At 40.5% G+C, this 9,799-nt stretch overlaps 1 protein-coding gene across 1 annotated transcript in view; it reads right to left on the reverse strand.

Annotated features, from left to right (window-relative positions):
• LOC142741808 (uncharacterized) overlaps window positions 1–9,799 on the reverse strand; it is an 83,946-nt gene extending 74,147 nt beyond the window's left edge. Inside the window, exon 1 of the mRNA XM_075851140.1 lies at window positions 9,753–9,799. The gene's annotated coding sequence lies outside the window, so the exon portion shown is untranslated. The remainder of the gene's footprint in view (window positions 1–9,752) is intronic.

Below are 9,799 nucleotides of genomic sequence, written 5' to 3' on the forward strand. Positions count from 1 at the left end.
TCCTAAGGAGGACGTTCATGCTCCAAAGCTCGTAAGGAAGTTTCATTTGAAGTATCCCCTCAATGCTCTCTTTACCCTTTCAGGGATGGGCCCTAAGAAGGGGGGCGCAGATACTCACATTACCTGGTTACAGCAGCATGTCTCCTTGAGAGGCATAAAAAGAGGTGTCCAGTTGCTAGAAGCTGCTGCCACTATCTTCAGCTGTGGACCTTTCCCCGCTGCACAGCCAGCAGCGTCAGGTTGGATGACGTTGGTCCTGTCGGCTTATTTTAAGTCGACTCTGGCCTTCTATCCTCGCCTGCCTTTTAAGTTTGGCTATTTCTATGTTTGACTATTGTTTCTATTGTTATTTGACTCTGTACCTTAATCCTGATCTTAGCCATGTTCCTGGGTTTACATTCTGGTCTTGGATTTGTCACATAATTCTTCTTCTTCTGGCCTATCTCCTGACTTTGACTGCATCTTATCCTACTTCTTGTTGTATCCTAACCGCTTATTTGTTGAGGACTTCTGGCTACATTCCTGACTTTGCTACAAGTTTTACACTACAGCATATCTGATGTCTGTTTCAATATGTCTTTATTAAACAGTTGAGACATCAGAATATATATGTGAACAGTTCTACTCGCATGTAGAAGTAAATAGTTAAAGTCTCAAATAATAATTAAATTGTTAATTCCTATGAGTTTTAACATTTTGAGAAAATGGGATTCAAAATAATATGGATAATAAAAGAAAGGTAAATAAAATAAATGTTGTGAAGAACGTATACAGGTCATCATAAAGAAAAAATAAAATGTATACAACAGACAACGTATGAGCTCCCACTAGAAAGGGAGTGGTACGGCATATACAGAATTATTCCAACACATCCAATCTTTACAGAACCGGTAATGCCTTTGTATGCTACAGGCATAAATATATTCATATTGATAGTTTGTATTGACTTTTTTAATGAAGTCTGTGATGGTCGGGATGTTACATGTTTTCCATCTGAACGCTACAGCTGATGTGGCAGATATTAAAATATGACATATTACAATTTGGAATTGTTTGGGAATAACATCAATTCCAAGCCGTAGTAACCCAAGTTCCGGCGTGAGGTTAATATTTTGAGTTGTAATCTCATTTAGTAGTGCGCAAATTGATTGCCAGAAGGTTAATAATAAAGGACATTCCCAAAATATGTGAAGTATGGATCCCAAATGGTTACAACCTCTCCAACATTGGGGTGATGCATCACTATATATTCTGGAAAGTTTATACGGAGTGAAATACCATCCATAGAATATTTTATAATATAATTCTTGATGATTAGTACAGGAAGAGGATTTAAGAGAGATGGAGAATGCTCTTAACCACTGGTCTCTTGAAAATTGGCCGTTCAGATCTCTATGCCATTTAGATATAGGTGTTTGATTTTCAAAGTTGAATGATTGGGAACCAATCTGATAAAACGTGTTAATACCTTTGTTTTTAATTGGTTATTTAAGTACGTAGAAGCCGGCATAGGTAGGGAGAGTAATGGATATGGAATCTCTCTCATAATAGTTCTTATCTGCAGAAATTTGTAAAATTGAGTTTTATCTAGTTTGTATCTGAATGATAAGTCAGAGAAGCAACAGAGATTAATTTCCACATATAGATCATCTATATATGTTAAACCTGCGTTTATCCAGCTGTTTATGTCTAGATCTGGAAGAAAGTCATTCAAGATTTGGAATGGGATTTTCTCTATTTTGGTAGGCATATCCAGATGTTTATATTTAGTAAAATTGTTCCAAATCTGTAAAGTAGCATGTACTGTAGATGTGGAGCCGTGTTCTGGTCTATATTTAATGGCTTTTGAGTACAATATATTTTTTAAGTTATCTACTCCTAGGGAAGCTTTTTCTATGTCTACCCATTTCTTATCAGAATGAGGGAGCCACCATTCTTTGAGTTGGTCTAGTATGGCAGCATGGTGATACAACTTCAGATTCGGAACACTAAAACCTCCATCAGATTTATGTTGTGACATCGTTTTTAAAGCTATCCTTGGTTTTTTGTCCGACCAGATAAAGTTAGACATTTGTTTATGTAGTTGGTTTATTATATGGAGGGGGATAAGAATGGGAATTGTTCGTAAGTTATATAGTACAATTTATTGCCTTGCATGTTATGTATACTTAGGACTGCACTTTATATATACTTTTTTATATTGCACTTATGTGTCCATCTGTGCAGGGCGTACCACGCCTAGCACCTGCTCAGTAATCTATATGTATGCACTTTAGCCATGTATAGGAGGTATTGGACCATTTGTACATCTGGGGGGACACTCTGCTTTTATGTTCGGATTCCGTTTCTGTTTGAGGGTCTATGGTATTTTATTATATATAACTGTTATATGTTTTTTTCTGTGTGTCTAATTGACTTTAATAAAGATTGTTTGTATTTTTTCAATTACCTGGTCGTGACTTGTTCTTTTTTCTGGTTTTGTAAGTTATATAGTATAACAGGTAAGGTCATCATTTTATATAACGCAATTCTACCACACCAGGATGGTTCAGATTTACTCATATGATCTAAATCTTTCTGAAGTTGAACAATTAGAGGTTTAAAGTTCTTATCAATCAAGGCCTTGATTGACGAGGTTAGTTCTATACCTAGATATGGGATAGATTGATCGTGCCATTTAAATGGAAAGGAATGGGTTATAATGTCCTTCATTTGCGGTTGTATGTTTAAACCTAGAAGTAATGATTTATTATCATTGACTTTGTAGTAAGATAAATATCTTGATTGTTTCTGATACAGTTTGGAGGGAAGATAATGGATTTCTCAGGGCTATTATAATGTCATCTGCAAATAAGCCAATTTTACGAGTAGAATTATTAATTTGTACACCTTGTATTTGAGGGTGTGATCTTATGAGTTCTGCAAAGGGTTCTATTACGAATACAAATATTAAAGGGGAAAGAGGGCAGCATATCTGATGTCAATTGGTGACTATTCCAGGGACCGTGACCTGGGAAACCAACTGGGGAAGCCTAAACCTCCTTGTGTGGGTTAAGGCTTAAAGTATGGTTAGATTCTTCAGACCCTGCACCTGTTTATCCAGCCCGACTGTGGCTTAGTGGATCCACTACTCAGTTGAGAAATGTAACAACATGGTTAAATATTTCCTGGGGTAGTAGTTTTTACTTGAGGATATTGGGGGCCTGTGCCAATCGGACCATCAGAAACAGAGCTGCATTGTACTGACATCAAATGTTACTGCTTCCTGCTTCCTCAGCAACAGTACTATACTATAATATAGTTTGTAAGGCTAAAAAAGATATACGTCCATCCAGTTCAGGCTAATATTCTGCAGTGTTGATCCAGAGGAAAGAAAACCACCAATGAGACAAAAGCCAATTTCCTGATCTTAGGGAAAAATTAATTTTCGACTTGAATATGACAAACAGAAAAAAATCCCTGGATCGACAACTCATCCACAGTTTTCAAGTAACCATACCCTATAATAGTATTACACTCAGGAAAGGCATCCAGGCCTCTTTTGAACTCTTTCCATGAATTCCCCATAACTTCCTCTGGCAGAGAATTCCCTAGTCTAACTATTCTTACAGTAAAGAATTCCCTTCTATGTTTGTATAGAAACCTTCTTTCCTTTAGATGTAGAGGATGCCCTCTTTTTATAATTACAGCCCCAGGTATAAAAAGATCAGGAAAGAGATCTCCGTATTGACATTTGATATATTTATACTTAGTTATTTGCTCACCCCTCAGCCGTCTTTTTCCTAAACTAAATAACGCTAATTTTAAAATCTCTTGGTACTGTAATGCACCCATTCCATTTACTACTTTAGTTGCCTGCCTTTGAACCTGCTCAAGCTCTGCTATGTCTTTCTTGCATGTGGTTGACCAAAACTGGAAGCATTATTCCATGTGCATCTATACTTTTGATGTACCTTATTTGATCCATTTGTAACAGAATATTGTTTTCCTTTAGGTTAATTACTTTAAACAGTTTAGTATAATCTGCAAAAATGTCAATGTAACTGTGCAATCCCTCTGCAAGGTCATTGCTAAATATATCCTTCAGTGGGCAGAATTCCAGAGCCCCTGCTCTAAGGAAAGTGAAAGAGCTCGGTGTCTTCTGGCTAAGGATACGGACCCATGTAACAGCATCTACATGCGGCTGAAACATGGCTCACTTGTAAATGCAAATGACCACACAATTTGGCCATCACATGGCCGTTTTCAGAACAATGAAGTTCTATGGGTGTATTCACACGCCCATTTTTTTAATGCCCGTTAATACTGACCGTCAATAAATAGGACATGTCCTATTTTTGGTCATTTTCATGGACCGGCGGCCCCTATAGAACTCAATAGATCGTTTTTTTAACAGCCGTTTTAAGGAATCAGGAAGGCCGTTAAAAACTGATCTTGGCCAAGAGGACTCCCAGAGCACAGCGCTACTTTAAGAGCTGAGCCCAGGGAAGCCCCTGACATCACTGACTATGGAGTCCTCGGCCCGAGCGTCTCAAACTCTCTGGCCAGGGACTCAGGTCCTGGGAAAGCCCACCACCCCCTGTAGATAACGCTACAACCCCCCCCCCCTGTAAATAGCACAATTAGAGCTCCCTCTAGGAGCAGAATCCCCAGCCAGAGCGTTGGAGATTCCGCTCCTGAAGGAGTCCCTGACTTCACTGTCCATATATGGACAGTGACGTCAGGGTCACCACCGGCAGCAGAATCTCCAGCCAGAGTGTCGGCAATGCTCTGGCTGGGGATTCCGCTCCTAGATGGGGCCCCAATAGCGCTATCTACATGGGTGGGGGGTGGTGCTATTTACAAGGGGGGTGATGCTATCTAGGGAGGTGTGTGGCGCTATCTACAGTGGGCACAGTGACACTATCTACAGGAGCTCTGTTGTGTTTTCAGGGGGATTGGGAAAAAAACCTTGACAAATTAAATACATCCTTTTTTTTTTTTTTTTAACGTCCATGAAAAACGAATAGCAAACGGATGACAAACGGCCATTAAAAACAGACAGACGGATTGGAAATGGATGGAAATTTGGAGACACACTGATGCAACATGGCCATGAAAATCTGACAGTTGATCAGTTTTTAATGGCCATTTTTTTTTTTTACTGTCGTGTTAAAGTAGTAATGTGTAACAATTTTGTTTACCAAACTTATTACAAAGGACGTTCTAACTCTGAAGTACAAAAACCTATTCTGAGTAGATATTAGCTTGCTCTGCAAGGGGGAAATAATCTTTGCTGGCACTGTGACAACAGCCACTTCTAATAGACTACATTTCTTATGTACTCCCTTTTAGTTGCTCCCCATATAGGGGATATAGTAACTTGTGGGAGAACTTCCAAAAGGTCCCTTTAGAGTATGTGAAAGGAGTTGTCCAGGATTAGAAAATCATAGCGCCTTTCTTTGAAACACAGCACCACACCTGTCCACAGGTTGTATGTGGTATTACAGTTCTGCTCTATTCTCTTCAATGGAGCGGACCTGCAATACTCTTCAGCAGCCATGTTTTTCTAATCCTGGACAAACTCATTAAGGATGTGTAAGGACCTATATGACAACACCTACATCATGGCAAACAACAAAATGTACACACAGGACCAAACTATGGATTTTTAAAGGTTTACTAAACCTTCAACAAAATTCTGACATGTCATAGTGACATGTCAGAAGTTTTGATCGGTGGGGGTCTGAGCACTGGGACCCCCACCGATCGTGAGAACGAAGCAGCAGAAGCGCTCGGGTGAGTGCTGAGGCACTTAGGCTTTTCTCGGAAAGCCGATGTAATGGTGTACAGGCTCAATAGAAAGTCTATGAGCCTGTACACCGCTACATCGGCTTTCCGAAAAAAGGAAACAGACGCACTGTCTCCTAGTGTACAGTTATGAGCAGCCTGCAGCACGGACCGCGGCCAGTACATTATACTACTATTTAGAAGCAGAATCTGCAATGCAAGTGATTTAGAAAAACTATAAATGTGCACACTACTGCCAAGGTAACCATAGAGCACCAGAAGTATCACCTGCAAAGCTCCTTCTCCTTCCTGCTGCATCAATCCTTCTCTAACACCCAGCAGTTTCCCAATCCCTCCCATCAGCCACATATGTAGAAAATGCAGGATTGGGGTAGGGGAAGCATCTTATCCACAAAAATATTTCAGGCCCTGAAAACAGACTCCTAAATAAGTTCAGACCAGAGCACTAAATAAATATAGACCTCAGACTATACCCCCTAAACTAATACAGACCTAAAAATTAATACAGAACGCTGATCAGATCACATTTCAAGACCCAGTTCAGTGATGCCCAGAGGTGAAAAGGACTCAAGAACAAGTTATGCAAAATTAAACAACCCCTCAGTAGCACCCTCCTCTGTGCACCACTGGATGGAACTACCCATGAAGAGCTGACTTTTGCCTCAGCTACATCCTGCAGGCTAATTAATACACTGCTGCAGGCAGCATAGGGATTAGCCACCTAGTACTGAATTGATGCTCCAGGCACCCTGAGCTTTACGGTCTTTACCTAGGCTAACCTACCAATTGCATCAGAGATACCGTAGTAAGACAATGCTTTCTGCGCCTACCAGTGTTGACTTTGGTGCTGCCTGCGCTACGTTTCAGACTATGACTTATTTTAATATATAGGGAGGTCTCAGTTTCTCAGGGTCTGACAGATCAGACTCAACACTTATTTATATTCTAAGGGTATGTTCACATGCGGAGTCCAAAAAATCTGAAAATACGGAGCGGTTTTCAAGAGAAAACAGCTCCCGATTTTCAGGAGTTTTTTAAGCCACTCGCGATTTTCGCTGCGTTCTTTACGGCTGCTTTTGAAGCTGTTTTCAATAGAGTCTATGAAAAACGGCTCCAAAAACGTCCTAAGAAGTGACCCGCACTTTTTTTGCGGCCGCTTTTTTATGCAGCCGTTTTTCAAAACAGCCGCGTAAAAAACGGACCATTGGAACAGAACACCATTTTTCCCGTTGAAATCAATGGGCAGATGTTTGGAGGCGTTTGCAACCGAAAAACGGCCGAAAATAGGCCGTGTGAACATACCCTAATACCCAGACTACTCACAAACAACTGGTGCATGTGTTGGTTGCGGACAGTGACGACGAGTGTGTGTGAGACACCGTGACACGTGTCTGTAAGACTGAGTCAATCCCCACTTTGAGCCCCATTTAAGGGGTAAAATTTGACAAAACTTCTGACGTGTCATAGTGACATAGAAACAACCTACAAAGCGCAAAAGCGCAAGGGACATAACATCCCAATAGAATATGAAGATAACTACCATGAATAGTAAAAAATATACATCTTTATTATTACATAACGATACATGGTATTACAATAATAAATACAACAAAAGTAACGGATCATATATCAGGAGAAATAGCAGTCAGGTAAAGATGACAACATACCATGAGGGAAACAAGAGACAACCAAACTCTGAAACACGTCCCAATACTGCACATGCCATACACACAAGTATCATAAAATGCCAATAAGGTATACAAAGTATATGTATATGCGGCTACATCTATAACAGAAATGCTGCCCGTTGCAAAATATGCATAGCAAATGCCCGCTACAGATCAACGGCGCAGAAACAGGCAAAAGTAACAGATATATGCCAAAAAAGGTTATGTGAAAACTAATATACCTGTGGACATGATGGCAGTACGGGACGTGGAGAGATGGCACAGGAACGCCTCGACGCGCGTTTCGCCTGCGACCGGCTTAGTCAGGAGTATTACTATTCAATACGTGTCATAGTGACATGTCAGAAGTCTTGATCGGTCCGAGCACCGAGACCCCCATCGATCGCTAAAATAAAGTGGCAGAAGCACTTAGGTTAACGCTGTGCTGCTTAGTTTCCGATAGTCTTTTCTCAGAAAGCTGAGCAATCGGTGTTTTTGCTCATAGACTTTCTATTGAGACCGTACACTACTTGCTTGGCTTTCCGAGAAAAGAGAAGAACGAAGCCACACAGAGCTCACCTGAGGCTTCTATTTTAGCAATTGGTGGGGGTCTCGGTCAGTGCTCGAACCCCCACCGATCAAAACTTCTGACATGTTGCTATGACAAAAGTTGTTTTAAATGTTTAGTTACCCTTTAAGTATTAAATCATGTGCCACCCCTTTTTTTTTTTTTTACCAAAAATCTCTGGCAAATTAGGGGTATAGAGTGGCTCTAGTGCCTATGGTGGTATTGGGTGGTGAAGAGGTTAATATTGATATCCATTATTCATGGTTGTCTAGGGTTATGGAATAAGATTTCCACAAGGAGCTACGATTGGTAATGTATAGGGACGAGAGATCGTTACTACGATCGCTCATCCCCATGCATTTCCATTATGTCGACACAATATCGCCCTCAACGCCGTTATTTATTGGTGTGTAAATTATACGATTAGCTGATGACTGAGCGTTTGCTCATTCATTGGCTGATCATTGCTATGTTTACACAGGGCAATGATCGGGAATGAACATTCACATGGATGCTTGTTTTCCCATGTAACAAGGCCTTAAAGGGGTTGTCCACTACCAGACAACGGATGACCTATCTGGCACCCGGACCTCGCACCGATCAGCCGCTCCGGTTGCCTCCGAGCACCAAATGTCCATGCCAGAAGCAGATAGCTCCGGTCACTGAATAGCGGCCGAGCTGCTGAATTGTGCAGCTCTGCTCCAATTCAAGTGAACAGGAGCAGAGCTGCAGTTTGGCAGCACGGCTGCTATGCAATGTACGGAGTCAACTGCTCCCGGCTCCATACATTGCATACTGTGCAATGACACCAGGTGCACGCAGGCAGCAGACACAGCTTACTGGTGCGGGGTCTGGATGTCAGACCCCACTGATCATATACTGATGACCTATCCGGTAGTGGAAAACCTCTTTAAGCATACCTCGTGAACAGGTATTGGATATACATCTAATATTAGGCTATATACAGATGTACACAGAGTTATGCCAATTTTTCCATGGATATTGCTGTGGTTTTTACCCTTTGCAATCCAAATAAATATTTTTTCCGTCACGTGTGAATGAGGTTTTCTACAACCCTATCCACTAGCATTGTACTGAACTGCACTGAAAATATGCAACAAATCCACCTGGTCTGAACGTGGCTGAAAACTCGCCAGTACAGCTACTAAGTTGTTCAGTGAGACATGTTTGTTCAGCCCAGTCAGTTAGGGAGCCTCTTATATGCCACATAGTGTAGTATGACTAAAGTGACTATATAAGATATATAGTCCATAGATGTAACCCATGGATATCTGAAAACAGTTTATTTTCTATTTTCAAATTATTAGCCTAAAAATGCTAAAACACTTCAAAGTGATCAAACACTGTTGCATTGCATCCACAATAAATATTGGCTATAAAATACATCATGAAAGCGATTCACATATAAAATCTCATTAAAGAAAAAAAGAGAGATATCTGTAAAACTATTTAACTAGATGAAAAGAACAAATATCCCCATAACCACAATTATATTGTCGTCATTTCATTAGCATTTCACAACCTCTTTCTAAAATTACAGTGAGAAAATAAAAATATTAGCCCCAGACACAAGAAATATTTAAGATACCCCATAGTACCCTACACTGAACTAGATCTTACACAAACATAGATAGAAAGATAGATATATAGAACTAACTCTCCCCTATCATCTCCTGTGCTGTATATGTTTGCAGAATTACACTCACGTAAGAGATGTTGCGTGTGAAGATGCAGCTGCACCACCTCTGGAGCC

Source organism: Rhinoderma darwinii, chromosome 2 (genome assembly GCF_050947455.1).
Source record: "Rhinoderma darwinii isolate aRhiDar2 chromosome 2, aRhiDar2.hap1, whole genome shotgun sequence".
Taxonomy (NCBI): Eukaryota; Metazoa; Chordata; class Amphibia; order Anura; family Rhinodermatidae; genus Rhinoderma; species Rhinoderma darwinii.